The sequence below is a fragment of the Erinaceus europaeus genome, chromosome 19 (assembly GCF_950295315.1).
Source record: "Erinaceus europaeus chromosome 19, mEriEur2.1, whole genome shotgun sequence".
Lineage (NCBI taxonomy): Eukaryota > Metazoa > Chordata > Mammalia > Eulipotyphla > Erinaceidae > Erinaceus > Erinaceus europaeus.
Window position 1 is genome coordinate 59,499,713 of NC_080180.1, and position 16,589 is coordinate 59,516,301.

At 43.6% G+C, this 16,589-nt stretch overlaps 1 protein-coding gene across 4 annotated transcripts in view; it reads right to left on the bottom strand.

The window, feature by feature from the left end:
* Positions 1–16,589, bottom strand: part of IL15 (interleukin 15) — an 86,174-nt gene that overhangs the window by 43,191 nt on the left and 26,394 nt on the right. Inside the window, exon 1 of one of the 4 annotated variants that reach the window (XM_060179042.1) lies at positions 3,504–3,791. The exons of the other annotated variants lie outside the window; for them this stretch is intronic. The gene's annotated coding sequence lies outside the window, so the exon portion shown is untranslated. Of the gene's footprint in view, positions 1–3,503; positions 3,792–16,589 lie in introns of those variants that run through there. 4 annotated transcript variants of the gene reach the window in all.

Below are 16,589 nucleotides of genomic sequence, written 5' to 3' on the forward strand. Positions count from 1 at the left end.
TTAAATAAATTAAAAAAAAAACACCTCAGCCTACAGCCAGTGTATGGTAAACACGGTTCTCTTGAGCAAGCCGAGAGAAAGTGAACAGACATACATGTCTCATACATGTCCAATATAATGACAGCGTCACTTCCTGGCCTGAAGCTACCAGATTTTGGATGCTATGGCACACAGCCTAAGATGACTGATGAACTACAAATGAAGTTCCAAACAGGAGATCTAGAAATCGAGCTAGTCATCCTGGTTAATAAACTCTCCTGACTGTAATAAGAGGTCAATCAAAGCTTCTAAAGTCCTTTGTAGTGCTTTTAAGCAATCTGACTCCCCCCCCACCCCCCCGTCCAGTTATAACCTTCGGAGCTTATTTGATTACAAGGGAAAAAAACAAAGGCTGATCGATCAGGTTACAGCCAGTGTGTGTGCCCACAGAGCTAAAAGCGGCTCCATTTGTCTGTGAGCTGCTTTTTGTAGATTTGTCTAATTCCTCTTTGTACCCTAAGAATATGAGCAGTGACTATTGTAGGAAATGCTATTCTTGAGAGGATGGATTGACCACGGTCTTCTCTGCTATTCTAAATATTTGGGAAAACTAATATATGTATATGTGTGTGTGTGTATATATATGTGTGTATGTGTGTGTGTGTGTGTGTGTGTGTGTGTGTGTATGTTAATTATATGTAGCCCTGCTTCATGCCAAGTCCCTACAATGTTTTTCCATGGTAATTCTTTAGACTGTTTTTCACATGAGTTAATATTTAAGTGTTTTATATTCATGGTTATCATGTATAAATAGAGATCAATTTATCAATGCTTCTCAAAATCTAGTCATTAAAATTAAATAGAATACTGAATTTATCTAAAAACCAATCTGAATTCTGCATTAATAGACAATAATCGTTTTTGGAGACTTCAAGCTTATCTGAAATTGGGGATTTAAAAATTTCTAGACTGCAACTAAGATTAAATCTCTCTGGAAATCTACTGCAAACAGCAAAATGACTTGGCTTAACTTGCAATCAATAAAGTTCAGTTTTTAAAGTATATTTTTTCTCTAGCAATCTACTTAAGTTGAGAAATAAATGGACTCATTCATTTTGTCTTGACTAAGAAGCCTCTTTAAATTATATCATTGATTTTGGTTAATTGGGATTGCTTTATGAAATTCTTTCAAAAATGCACTTAACATTGGTCAGTTTTAAAATAACATGATCCCTTCAATCTCATAGTTAAAGCATAATGAATTCCAATTCTGTGATGCCAAGTACAGCCGACTGCAATGCTGAGAGTCTGCTTCCTTCTGTCATTTATTGTGACATTCTTAAGGCTACGGCAACACTTATCTCTTCCTTAATTGATTAATTTGCCTCCAGGGTTATTGCTGGGGCTCCATGTGGCACTAGGAATTCACAGCTTCTGGAGGCCATCTTTTTCCATTTTATTGATAGGACAGTGAGGGAGAAAAAGGAACACCTGAAGACCTGCTTTGCCACTTATGAAGTGGCCCCCCTGCAGGTGGGAAGCCGGGGGCTGGAACACAGATCTTTGTGTTTAGTACTATGTGCTCTTAACCAGGTGTGCCACCGCCTGGCCCCAGCCACATTCTCTCTAACCGACCCAGTAAGTCAAACTTTATTTCACATGAATTTCCCCAAAGTTTGGAAGTCTTAAATCTAACCAATATTTTGAAAAAACTTTGTCATCTTTTTTTTTTTTTTAAGTTTCAAAGGATTTAGTAACTCCAGGTCTCAGAAAAGACCCAATTTTATATATCTATGCTTGAGGCAAAACTCTTGACTTAACTTGATATGATTTTAGCTTTAAATGGGACCCCATTTTCACTAAAATACTAGATCTGGTATTCATATTCAGTAGTGATTTTTGAAATGATACATTTGCTAAAGACAAAGAATCTGGGGACATGTACTGTAAGACTTCTGAAGTGACAGCAAAGCCTGGCAGACTAGGACTTTTAGAAAGTGAATTAGATTGCAGCTCTGGTCTACAATTTTAAAAACATTCAAAGTAAATTTATCCTACTTCGGTGGGAAACAGTGTGTACATTTGTCAAAGGAAACAAAAACACTTATTCAGAGAGATCTCTGTATAGTTATGTTCACTGCAGCACAATTTGCGATAGTGCAAACCTGGAGGCAACTTGGACACAAGGACAGAGAGATGACTAAGAAAGTCGGCCGTGTGCGCACACATGACGGAATATTACTCAGCTGTTTAAAAGGACGTGGTCATCTTAACATGACTCCATGTTCCATCCACGATGAAGTGAGGAGTTGAAGAAGAGAAGGATAAATACTGGGTGATCTCATTCTTAGGTGGAATTTAAGAAACAAGGACAAAAAGGGAAAACACAGTAAAACTTGGACTAGGGCTGGTGTATTGCACCAAAGCAAAGGACTCTAGGGAAGGGAGGGATGGGGATGGGAAGACAACCTTGGTACATGATGGTAGAAAAAGACCCAGGTTGGGGGTGAGAGTTCTGCAGACACCTATCATGGGAAGATGAGAAATTGTATCCACATGTCAACAACTGTACTGTAAGCCATTAATTTCCCAGTAAGGACTTGAATAAAACAAACATTAGAATAACAACATCTTTAGAAGATTATGTGACAGGGGTTATATGTAATACAAACAATAGATGCAGTCTAGTCCTTTACAACAGACCTGTGTCAATCCCTAACCAATGGCTGTTTCTACTTAAAAAGTCACTCCCCATGAGGACCAGGTTGAATGCATATGCTACAAAGCACAAGGACCTGGGTTCAAGGGGAAAAACTTCACTAGTAGTGAAGCAGGTCTGCAGGTGTCTCTCATTCTGTCCCCCTCTCAATTTCTCTCTGTCCTCTCAAATACATAAATGAAAAAAAATGGAAGTCAATCACCATCTAAAATCAGAATGTTTTAGTTCAAGCAACACTATCTTCTCAAGGGTCTGCACTGCCCTTAAATACAGTGTGATTTTCAGCAGCCCTGGCTGAAAATCATCCTAGGCCATAGCCCCTCTGATCCTGAAAATACTTTTCTATTTCCCTGAAGTTTACATAGTTCGAAGCTGTATCACCAGCTCACTCCGATTCTTCTGTGCTTCCTCCTAAGGGGTTAACTGAACAAAGCAACATGACTTCTGTCACACAGCTTCCCAAAGTTCATCCAGGCCCTTGCTGACTTCCTGGTGTGTGCACATTCAATGTGCTTTTTGCATCCTTACTGAGAGAGCAGTTGCAATGCCTTCTCCACGTTCCAGTCAGTTATTACAGGAAGGTACTCACCTCCCTTCAGCCAGGTCCACCTCCAAATGCATAGAGAATAAACTTTCTTAGTTTGAATAGCAACAGCAAAAGACCCCATACTGTATGGACTGCCTGTCAGTTACTGTTCTGTTTCCTGATGCATCTTTCACTGACTTTCTGGTTGCAGCCACCTCACAGAAGAGGTGCTCTGGCCACTGCTTAACAGATGAGGAACTGAGAAGACACGTCACTTACCCAGAGCTGCCTAGAGAGGAGGTGGCAGGGAGACCAGGCAGCCTGGCTGGTCTTCACACTTTGCCCTCGAAACTGTGTCCCTCTCAGAATTAAATCCCTGCCGCCTCCTGTTTGGAAAATCCCTGCTGTCTGCCCTTCCTGAGGTCCCTGCCTTGGAAGTGAAACTGGGTGTGACAGGGTTTCTCCCCTAGGAGTGAGCAAAAACACGGGCTGTGCAGCCCAGACCGCAGTAGCTTTCCAGAAGTGAAGGGCTTCTGGTGCAAGTGGACCTTTGACCCAGAGAGGGAGGAGAAGGAGAAGACGTGTGTGCATGTCACATACATTCTCTCTCTGAGACCCCAGTCACTCACACTTATTTACACAACTTTCTATCAAGTCACAAATCGGGGAGTTTCTGACACCACTATGGTTTCAAGTTCTAATCAGTATTAAAATACATTTTCTGTACCAGGGGCTGGGCGGTGGCACATCTGGTCAAGTGCACATGTTATCATGCACAAGGACTCGGGTTCAAACCTCAGGTCCCCACCCACAGGTGTCTCTCTCTGCCTACCAATTTCTGTCTAATAATCAATAAAATAAATATGTTATCTGGACAGGCTTTGGCAAGCTTCCTTTTGTAAGTTCACAGAAGTCTTTACGGGGCTCCCAAGAAGTCAGGCAGGACCTTAGTGCTGGCTGTTTTAGTTGATGTCTGTCCTGGGGGCATGGCTTGGAGGGTGCTCTTGGTGACTAGCCTTAATCTCCTCCTCAGCCCAAAGCCCACTCTGGGTGGAAACCAACAGGAAGGGAAGCCCTGCTCAAGAGACAGTCAACTCTGATGGAAGACAAAGATGTCAGTGGCAGTTAGTTACTTAGGCAGAAGGATAGAGCTAACACACCTGGACCTTCTCTTTCTCTAGAAGGAATCTAGACGTTTCAACCCCAAGCCCCACGGGGAGGGATGTGGGAGATGACTAAGGGGAGAGCCCAGGGCTTGCAGGGAGAAGAGGTGGGCGGGAGGTAGCAGAAGGCGGGAAGTGGAGCCCAGCACAGCAAGGAGCTGCAGGCATGGATGAGGCCACTGGGGGTTGGGGGCTCCCCAGCCTCCTTTACAAGGACTGCATGTTGTCTGGGTAACGGGGGTGCCTGCTCCCCTCAGGGGAACACTGAGCATTCTATCACAAAGCCAGTCATTTAAGGGATTTTAACAAAGACGACAAAACAGTCTAACCATAATTCTAAAATAGCCATAGTATCTAAAACATCCCAAACAAGAGGCAATCACAGGTCTTACAGACGTTTAAACTTTGTCTTTGAGAATAGGCAGCACGGCGGATCCAGTCTGGGACACTGCAAGTCCTAAACCCTGACAATAACAGCCCTAACAGTCTGTAACTTTCACGCACAAAAGTTTGCATTTGGCAACGACGTTCGCATACTAGCAGTGGCAAACACAGCTCTGAAAAGCGGAAAAGAGACTTGTTTCTTCTGGACTGGATAGAAGAAACTATTTTTTTTTGGGGGGGGGGACTAGACGATGAATTAAACCATCAATGCACAAAGCACAGGCAGACAAAATATACTGTCTCTTTTGTAATATTTTAGTTCTTTTTAATGACAAAGAGAAAGGTATACACAGAGAGCTACCAGAACACTGCTCAGCTCAGGCTTATGGTGGTGCTGGGAATTGAACCTGAGACTTGATCCTCAGGCATGAAAGCCTTTCCTAGAAGCATTATGCTCTCTCCCTGGCCCAAGAGCCTGAGATGTGCTCTTTGTAAGAGGAGGTACTGAATGCCCTCTGAGACCCCAGGCAGGCTCACTCTGCCCAAGGTCTTTTGTCTTCTGTTGTCTCACTGGAAGCCTGCCACCTCTCCAGATTCAAAGGAGGTCTCAAAACTTTACATCAGGCTCAACCTGACGCTGTTGACCGGCTACGGAAGAAGGGCAAACGCTAGAAGAAGAACTGGAAGCCCACACCATCATCACAGCACTGACTCTAGGAGGCCAGATGTGGGAACAGCCGCAGGGTCCAATGGCAGAGAAGTGGGGGCGGGGTCGAGTGGGAGGCAGTCCCTCCACACCATGGGATATGTCCTTGATGTAAAAGCAGACTCCAGCCTGTTTTTTGTTGTAACACGGATGGAGCTGGGGGTGGGAGTGGGAACAGGACACTGCCTGCTAAGTGAAGCCGGCTTAGAGGAGAAAAACAAAAACTGGGTGTCCCCACTCACAGGCAGGATTTCAGAAATGAAGCAAGGGGAAATAAATACAGGGTGAAAGTGAAAAAGGGTTTATTGGGGGGGTACACCTGGTTAGGTGCACATATTACTAAGCACAGGGACCCAGGTTCGAGACCCCCCCCACTCCCTACCTGTAGGGAAGATACTTCGTAAGTAGTGAAGCAGGTCTGCAAGCGTTTCTTTTTCTCTCTTCTCTCTATCTCCCCCTCCTCTCAATTATAATAATAATAGTAAAACAGGAAAAATATGGTTGCCAGGAGCAGTGGATTGGTAGTGCTGGCACCAAGCCCCAGCAATAACCCTGGTGGCAATTTAAAAGACAGTTTGGGGGGGGGATGCCCTGTGGTGAGGGGAGATGGCACTTTGATGAAGGCTGAGGTATGCCACCACTTATCTAGGGAAAGATGAGACACTGTATCTTTGGAACATATCAGGCATGGGAAACAAGATTTCCTCTATTAAAAAATAAATCAATAGTAGGGGCAGGTGGTGGTGCACTGAGTCAAGCACAAATAGTTACGAAGCCTGAGGGTGTACACAAGCAGCCCAGTTCGAGCCCCTGGCTCCCCACCTGCAGTGAGGTCACTCAATAAGGAGTACAGCAGGTCTGCTGATGTCTATCTTTCTCTCTCCCTGTCTACCTTCCTCCGCCCTCTCCATTTTTCTCTGTCCTATCCAGAGAAAATTGGAAAAAATAATGACCAGAGGAGCAGTGGGTTCGTAGTGCAGGCACCAAACCCCAGCAATAACCCTGGAGGCAAATAATAAAAAATAAGATAAATCAATAATGTAGGAAACTAGTTATTGCTTCCTGAGTGTGTACACAGCATGCTAATCACTTTACCTCACATTCCAATGATTTGAACCCTTTGGAGGGAGGTATTTATTTTCTCGTAAAGATACCTGCATTTTTTCATTAATGAGAAAGCCATGCAGCCTCCACACCTGTACTTCACAACAAACGAAACACAGCACACGCAGCGATCCCAAAGATGCCCTGCACAGCTGAGAAGCCAAGCTTCTGGTCAGTCCAATCTCTTAACACTCTGCACCAACCGACAAGATCCAGCACCATTCTTGAAAACTAATCCATAAAAGAGGAACAGAATACCAGTTTCTTTCTGTAATGGAACCCTCAAACTAACACCGACTTCAAAACAATCAGTAAATCTTTTTAAAATTTTTATTTATTTGTTTACTTATTTAATTAGAGACAGAGAGAAATTGAGAAGAGGGGAAAAGAAAGGAAAGAGAGAGGGAGACCTGCAGCTCTGCCTCACCATTTGTGAAGCTTTCTCCTTGCAGGTGGGGACCTGGGGCTTGAACCTGGGTCCTTGCACACTGTAACGTATGTGTTTAGCCAGGTGTACCACCACCTGGTCTCCAATCAGTAAATTTCTACTTTAACCCTTCCCCTAAATATTTTTTAATTATCTTTATTTATTGGATAGAGACAGTCAGAAATTGAGAAGAAGGGGGAGATAGAGAGGGAGAGAGACAGAGAGACACCTGCAGCCCTGCTTCACCACTAGTGAAGCTTCCCCCTGCAGGTGGGGACTGGGGCTCGAACTGGGACGGTCACATATTGTAACGTGTGCTCAACCAGTTGCGCCAACACCTGGCACCATCCCTAAATCTTTGATTAATAAGAACAAGACAAAAAAAATATGAAGGTATCAGTATAACCACTGAAAAGAATGAAACACGTAGATTCTACAGTTATTTAACTAACAGCAAAGTGTACATCTCTCCCTCCTTCTCTGCCACTGGGCCCTGGGGCTGTTCCCACATCTTGACTCCTGGAGTCAGTGCTACAGTTAGAAGCAGGAAAACAAGTTCCATGAGATGGCTTGGAACAACAACAACAACAACAACAAAAAGATAATATGATAACCAATAATTTTCACAGTAATTTTGTATCTTAGCAATATGGAGAGGAAATGATCTATTCAACATTAGGGTCCCAATCACAGAAATTCTTAGCCATGCACATGATAATGAATGCATTAGAGAACTTTGCAAGATGCTCACCTAGACAGCACACCCGTTTGGTCATGCGTGGCACCCAGGTTCAAGCCCAGCCCTCACTGCACTGGAGGAAGTTTTGACGCTCGGAACTATTTTTCTCTCTCCCTCTATTTCTCTATTTAAAGAAGCTTCCGTGGCAACAATAAAATGAAAGTGTACTGGAATTACATTTTTAAAAATACTAGACTGCAATGCAGAAAGGACAAATAATCAGAGAACACTATTTCTAGGTAGAAACACTATCACAGAAATATTTTTCCCAGTTACTAAGAAGTGAAATTGACCTAAAATTGACACAGCAAGTAAAACTGATATTGTGATTGTCCCTTGGCAGAAATCCACTGATGAAAATAATTCTGAAACCGAAAAGTAGTGAAATGAACTGGGACCGTTCTATGTTTTGTCTCTTTATTAGGGGGGTTCATTTTCTTTATTGGGGTTGACAGTAGAATGTAGTTTGTACTTGCGTAACATTTCACAGTTTTCCACATAACAATGTAACCCCATCTAGGTCCTTCTCTGCCATGATGTCCCAGGACCTGAACACTGCTCACTACCCCCAGAGTCCTTTACTTTGGTGCCTACACCAAACCCAGCCCAAGTTCTGCTTTGTGTTTTCCCTTGGAACTAGTCTATGTACATTATGGCAGAAGAGGACCTGGGGGGGGGGGTTATGCAGTGTTATGCAGAAAAATGAGAAAGATTACACATGTACTAACTACAGTATTTACTGTGGACTGTAATCGATTAGTCCCTTCAATTTTTTTTTTTTATTTAAAACATGTAGTACAATGAGATGAAAATCAATGTGCAATGCAATACTGTTAGGTAACTCCTTAAAACACTGTAACACTAAATCTGGAAGTGGCACGTAGAGTTATATTTAACAGTTCTATCAAGTCACTGGTTGTTTCAGAGAAAAAAAAAAATTACATCCTCATCTCATAATATATGTCAAATTTCATCTTTAGAAAAGCCAGGGGAAAAATATAACATCTCATTTCTGGATAGACTTTAAAGCAACTTAAAAAGTCTTTTATTTGACAAGATAAAGTGTGTGGTCGTGTAAGATACTGTACAGCACACAAAATACTAGGATGAGTAGCAGGGAAGAGGGCCGCCACGGCTCAAGCCCCAGGTCTCCCCCCACCCCCAGCTAGTGGGCAGCTCCATCAGCAGCAGAACAGAGCTTCAGGAAGCTTTCCTCTCTCAGCCCCCCCTCTCCCCCCCCACCCCACCTTCTATTACAAAGAAATGGCCACCAGGGATGGCGGAGTCATCTAGGCACTGAGCCCTCACTATAGTCCTGGTGGCAAAAAGAAAAAAAAAAAGGGGGGGGGAGACAAAAAAAAAAGGATGGGGGGTCGGGCGGTGGCGCAGTGGGTTGGGCGCAGGTGGTGCAAAGCGCAAGGACCGGGCGTAAAGATCCCACCTGCAGGGAAGTCGCTTCACAGGTGGTGAAGCAGGTCTGCAGTTTCTCACTTAATAACTTAAAAAAAAAAAAGACACGACATTTTATTATTTCTTTTTTTAAAAGGTAATTATCTCTTCACACATAAATATCAAACAATATGAAAATGATATTTAGAAATCACACCCTGGTTTATTTTTCATTAAAAGATTTTTTTTTTATTATATAGGTAGAAATTGAGAGCGAAGGGGTGAGTAAGGGGGGGTGGGAGAGAGACATATGCAGACCCACTTCACCACTTGGAAGCTTTCCCCCTGCAGGTGGGAGCCGAGAACTGAAGCGAGGTCTTTGCTCATAGCAATGTGTGCACTTAGCTGTTTGCCAAACAGTTTGCAACACTGCCAGGCCTCCATGAACTGATTTCTATGCTCTGTTTTCCCTCCATCCCTTTGTTTTTACTTAGACAACCAATTTTTTTTTTTTTAGTTTTTATGGATCCTTGAAAACTTAATGAAATGCAAGCAAAATATTTTTATATATATTTCCACACTCCTTAAATAAAATGACTAGCATTTTGCATGTAACAGCTTTTTAAAATTTACTGATAAATTACTTTGATGCTGAGCGTCCACTCAGAGTCCCATTGTCTTTTATTTCTTCATACCCGCTAATCGCTAGAGATCTCAGTAGGTTAGAGAGAGAATCCTTAGGGATTTGAGAAGCAAACAGTTTTTCCTCCAGTTTATCATTCTTACAAGGACTTCAAAACCTCTAGATTTCCCCAGTCTAGTTTGTTGTTGTTGTTTGTTTGTTTTGTTTTGTTTTCTTTACTTTTGTCAGGATTTTTTTAGTGAGTCAGATCTGGGAGTGAATAGTAGTCATAAAATATTCAGCAAGATTCTTCTGGATTTTCTAAGTAGTAACCCATTTAAATAACAGTTTTACCTCCACCTTTATAAACCCCAGTCTTCATTTCCTCCTCTAGTGCAGCTTTGCTGAATAGTACCCGACCCAGCACCCACATAGAGGTAAGCTGTGGCTCTTACCACACTTGTACTTTTAGCAGAAACAGTGGAAATGCCTCGAGTGACTTCCACTATTTATGGTACAACTCTGAATGAGCCTTATGTGTGTATGTATAATGTATTCTTGGGTGAATAAACGTTCTGACAGTTTGTCATAGCAGTAACATTTTTTTAATTTAATTTTTTTTTTAAAGCAGAGCACTGCTCAGCTCTGGCTTATGGTGGTGTAGAGGATTAAAGCTGGTACTTGACGGAGGCTCAGGCATGACAGTCCTTTTGCATAACCATTATGCTATCTCCAGAGACCCTAGCTGTAACATTTTAACTCTTCCTTGCTGAGTTCTCACTTACTTCCCTCTCTCTAGCTTTTATGCAAGTATCCAGAATGGCTGTGAACTTCTTGCCAAATGAATACTCAGCATCTACAGGGATTAACATATTATGCCTTTATCCTTTAAATCAATTAATATGATGAATTATTTTAATCGAGTTCATAATCTTCCACTCCAGGAACAAGTCTTACTTCACTGTGATGGATTACTCCTCTAATGAGCTGCTGGGTTCCTTCTGCTGATCATTTTCTCAGGGATTTGCAATGATATTCGTAAGTGTTAACGGGAATAGTATTCTTCTTTTACAATTTTGACCAAGTTGAGATGTCAATGACATCCTCACTTCATAAAAATTATTTTTAAGGTTCATATTACTCTGGAAGGGCTTAAATCACACTGAATTTACTTGGTGGGGGCTTAGCTGGGAGGTAGCTCATCTCACAGAGTGTGTGCTCTGCTACATTCGAGATCCTGGGTTCAATCCCTGGAGGTGCCACAGCTTTGGGAGAAGCAACACCAATGATGGAGCAGTACTGATGGATCTTCCCTCTCTCTATCTCTCTCTACCTGCAAAGAAAAGGATGGTTTTGGAATCTACTATACAGGAGATTCTGGCATCCCCTCCTCTCTCCATTTCTCTTTGTCCTATCCAACAACATCAACTGTTGGGCTAGCTTCACGGGCGGGAGAGAGAGAACCAGGGACTCATGGCTGAGTGGTACGCAGTTCAGTCTTCATTCATGTGAAACGCAGCACAATCTAAGCTATCTCTAATCACAATCCTGTCCTTGTATATCCTGAGGCGGAAGTGTCAGGTCTGAAGAGGATGTACGTAGGGTAGGGGGTGGGGAGAAGGAAAAAGTGTGAAAACAGTGAGGATTAGTTAACAGTGGTTATGTAAATAGAATACAGTGTTAAGCAAGGGGGATTAAACCAATGCCCTGGAGGCAGGGTGGTGCCTAGTTAACAGTGGTTATGTAAATAGAATACAGTGTTAAGCAGGGGGGGGATTAAACTAATGAAACAGAAGGGGTCTTAGAAGCAGAATTTAGAAGCAGACCAACATTTCCCCCTTTCTTTTTAACTAATGGCCATAGAATCAGGAGTGTGGGGTGAACAGAAACCTATATCATACAGGCATTTTCAAAAGAACTGGCAGAAGACACGGAGGAACAAGTAAGAGCAGCAAGAAAGGATGGGTGTGGGGAGAAGGAGAAAGCGTGCAGAACAATGAGGATTAAACCAATGCCCTGGAGTCAGGGCGGTGCTTAGTTAAAGTGGTTATGTAAATAGAATGCAGTGTTAAGCAGGGGGATTAAACCAATGAAACAGAAGGGGTCTTAGAAGCAGAATTTAGAAGCAGACCAACAATCAACAGCTATGACAACAATAATAATAACTAGAACAAGCGGTACAAGGGCAACAAAATGGGAAAAATGGCCTCCAGGAGTAGTGGATTCATAGTGCAGGCACTGAACCCCAGAAAGACTCTGGAGGCAAAAACAAAACAAAACTGTCAGGCTGAGTAAAAAGCAAAAGTCAACTGTTTACAAGACAGACACATGTAAAAGGACACAGATGGACTAGAAGTACAAAAGATTCAGCATGTTTATCATGGAAACGCTGGGTGGAATATGCTGGACTAGGTGCTGACATTGATAAATGCAGCTTTAAGGCAAGAAATCTCACTTGACTGAAGTGAGGCGGAGAGAGGAGGTAAGGCGCTTATAGGCTAGTTCGCAGAGTGTCTGTCAACCTCACATCAAGTTTCTGGGGCCAGGCGGTGACGCACCTGGGTATGCGCGCATATTACCAAACACAAGGACCCGAGTTGGAGCCTCTGCTCCCCACCTGCAGGTGGTCTGCTTCATGAGCTCTGAAGTGAAGCTGTGGGTGTCTCTCTTTGCCTCTCCCTATCTCCTGTCCTGTCAAATAAAATAGAAAAAAAAAAAGTCGTCACCAGAAGCAGTGGATTTGTAGTTCCAGGCCTAATAATAATCCTGGTGGCAAAAAGTTATTTTTCTTTCCTTTTTTTTTTTTTGGCCATCAGAGTTATTGCTGGGGCTCGGTGCCAGCATTACAAACCCACCACTTCTGAAGGCTACTAGGGGGGGTAAAGCAACCTCCTAGAACCATAGCTTTGAATTTTATGCAACAAGAAGAATCTGAGTAGAAAAATGATGTAGGTAGATGCACCATCATTTTTGCTGACTGTTAAGTCTCTCCTAGGAAAAGAGATGACCCCAGCAGGCTGGTGCAGGCCCGGAAATAGTGAAGTACTAGGCCCACTATCCTCCACCCAGGATGTCAGACTTCATTGTTGCCCAAGTCCGGATGGAACAGTTAACACTGTTGTCCTATACCAGGCCATGAAAGAAGTCATCACAGAATGAAAAGGAACTGAAATGGTTCAGCACTTATTCACTGTCAGAACTCTGGTTCTGAACCCAAAGCAACGGTAAGGAGGGAACTGTCAATTGCTTGAAACTTTAAAAAATGTTTTTGAATTAACTCAGGACACAGAGGAAAAATTCCAATGCAAATCAGACAAACAATAAAGATACCCGTGATGGACACGGATTCTCTTAAGAGGCTTGATTCCAGGAAACAGAAGGAAGTGAAACTGGGAAGCAGAAAATGGGGAGAGGGAGAGGGAGAGGGAGACGGAAGAAGAAAGCAAGCTAGGAAAAGAAAGTGAGCAAGCAGGGCAGGGAGCAGAGGGATGGAGGGGTTGACAGTTTTCAAATACACAGAGCCACACATGACCCCAACCTCAGCACAAGCAGTGACTCTTGGGCAGAAAGCAGCCCAAGTCAACAATTTGCCTGTCGTTTCTGCATTCTGTAGGGAATGCAAATTGTGTCATCTCCCCAAACAAGTCTTTGGTGGAAGGTCAGTTTCATGGGAGAGACCCTGAAGGCCAAATGGAACTGACCTCAGAGAAAGGTGACCCTTAGGCCCTAGCCTATGAAGGCCAGAAGAATTCCTAAGTGCTTTTACTCTGTCTCTTTTTGGGTAACCTTCTTCCTAGCTGATGCTCCCTTTCTTCCTCCTCCATGTCAGCTAGGCCATTCAAAGATGGCCCCCAGGTGGTGGTTACTCAGAATTTCCAGGCCTCTCCCGGGTCTACAGGGAATAGTCATGCTGTGGATAAATTACTCCATTCCTTGACCGTCATCAAACTGTCCCAGAAGTCCAGATGCAGGCAGGTGGAGGAGCCCCTCTTATGTGGGAGCACCTTGTGAATCTGCAGGTGCGTCTAAGATCAGCTTATGTCCCCTCTCAACTCCTCCGGCCTTATCACTCCTGCCAGCTGACTAAGCTCCTTTACTCCGCGGTTATGGCCGACACTGACACAGGCTTTGAAGTTGACGGCTTCCTAGTGTCTCTGGGTTATGTCAGAGACTGACCTTGTGGACCTCCCTACCATCCCAGTCTGTACAGTTCCCATCCAGCTTCTCTGCTGCCCTGTTACTCATGGGATGGGGGAGGGTTGTTCGAAAACTAGATGTCAGTCTCGGTGAAGAAGTCATGTGCCTAAAGTCTCATCCAAAGATGACAAAAGTGTACATTTGTACGTATTTCCTGGGACAGGTTTCAAACACCACTGACATGTTTATAACTGCCTCCCCTGGATGGACTCCTAGAAACTGGGAGACACCTGGACACAGATTTAAAGAAATGTAGCCACACATGTATTATTTCACAAATCAATAATCATGAAAGTAGGACAAACTGGATATTTACTCTTTTTTGACTTATGTATCTGTAGTGTCAGGGTCTTCCTTACACATGTGCAATTCCACTGATTTACGGTAAAGACTATCAGCATTTCTTCATTCTTTTCAGAGAGGGAGAGAGAACAGCATCCAAATTCCCTCTGGTGCCTTGGTCTTCCATGTGGTGTCAGGTTGGAACCCAGGCCACAAGCATGACATGAACTGTCTTCCAGCTCTCGTTACATCTGAAGAATTACAACTTAGGTCAAATACTTACAGGCTGGTGAAATAGCTCACTTGAATAGTGCACTGCTTCACCCTGTGTGTGACCCCAGCCCAAGCCTGACCCCTCACTGCACTGAAGGGGGCTTCAGTGTTGAGTTCTCTCTCACTGTCTGGCTTTCTGCCTCTCTAGTTTTTTTTTTTTTTTTGAGTAGCTACGGCAGTGGTGTGGCTGTGCATGTGTTACCAGGCACAAGGACCTGGGTTCCCACCACCTGAATTCTGTGTCCCCATTCTCTCCATTGGAAACTGCAGTAGTTCTCCCAAAGTCACCAATATGAGTTGACTATTATTTCGGTAACTATTTATGTATGTTTGTGCCCAGTTTTCTTTTATGGTCCTGCCCTCTCTTCCTTTCTAAGTCACACCTACACCTGTTACTACTTCCAAATATCCTTTTTTTCCCCCCTCTTCTCTCTCAGGGACCTGAGGGAATAGGAGCACAGATTACTTTGGCAATCAGGTCGCCAATAAGAACTAACTGATCAAATCAAAAGCTTAACACAAACTGGGTTCAAGATGATGGGGACTCATGATCACCAAGCCTGTAGAGGCTGCAGCCCTAGGTCCTCTGAACTCAAGAGAAAAAGGAGGAAGTCAGGCTAGGCTGTGAACAAAGGCACACAGCTGAGAGTCCAAGGACCCAGACCTCTGCCCAGAGTAAGCCAGAGGACACATGCACTCTCAGAGCGTGAAGAGCCACGCATTAACACTGCAGATGAGGCTCATCTAAGCGCAGACGCCATCAGCCAACACTCATAAGCATGGTGCCCTGAGGGATTATCCCAAATAAAAGAAATGGATTCCCAGTTATGTCTGCCTCCTGCTCAGTGAGGAATATCTTGCAGGTGGAGGCAGAGTTGGGTAGGGGCTTGCTTTTACCTGAGGTTCCAACCCCAGGGATACCCGAGACCCTTCATTCCACCTGGGCTCAGTTCTCCCCCTCTGCCCTTCCTACTAGACACAAACAGCTATCAGGTCTCCATGAAAAAACATCAGTCACTGGACATCTAGGTTGTTTCCCAGTTTGGGATGCTGCAAACTGAGTTGCTCCAAACATAAGTGTACGATGATCTCTGCATGGTGTGTTTGCTTCCTTGGGCTGTGTCCCCCGGAGAGGAGTTGCCAGGTCATAGGGTAGGCCCATTTCTCGCCTCCTGAGAATTCTTCAGTTTCTTCAGTTTCTCACAGTCTATATGCTCTCAGCAGAGCACTGGGGTGGAAAAGGACCCCAGCTGGTGGTGAGAGTGTTTTGCAGACACCTATTATGAGACAAGAAACTGTACCCATGTGCCAACAACTGTCCTATAAATCACTAAACACCCCAATATAATGCTATTAAAAACTAAAGACTGTGGGAGGTGGTGGTAGCACAGCGGGTTAAGTGCATGTGGCACAAAGCGCAAGGACGTAAAGATCCCGGTTCGAGCCCCCAGCTCCCCATCTGCAGGGGAGTCACTTCACAAGCGGTGAAGCAGGTCTGCAGGTATCTCTTTCTCTCCCCCTGTCTTCCCCTCCTCTCTCCATTTCTCTCTTGTCCTCTCTAACAATGACAATATCAATAACAATAACTACAATAACAATAAAAAAGACAACAAGGGCAACAAAAGGGAAAATAAATCAATAAAATTAAAAAGTAAATAAAGACTTTCAGGGCTAGATAGCATAATGGTTATGCAAAGACACTCTCATGCCTGAGACTTCCAAAGTTCCAACCAGGTTCAATTCCCTGTGCTACCATGAACTAGAGCAGAGCAGCACTCTGGTAATAAATAAATAAATAATAAATTACAAAAATATTAAGCCTCCACATTAGGGGGGGAAATAGCCACATCGACATGCCTGGGTATCTTGTTTGCTCTAGATACGCCTAAAAAAGTTGCAACTAAACCTAAGAATCAAGGAAACTCAGAAAAACAAAGTCCAACTTTTCTTAGGACTTCAGAATAACTGAGGGGAGTTTCCTGTTTAATTTCGTGTACATTTTGAGCACAATGCCATTGAAAACAGAATTCCCCCATCCTACCAATCCTAGTGTCTTTGTCCCACAATGCATCATAATGG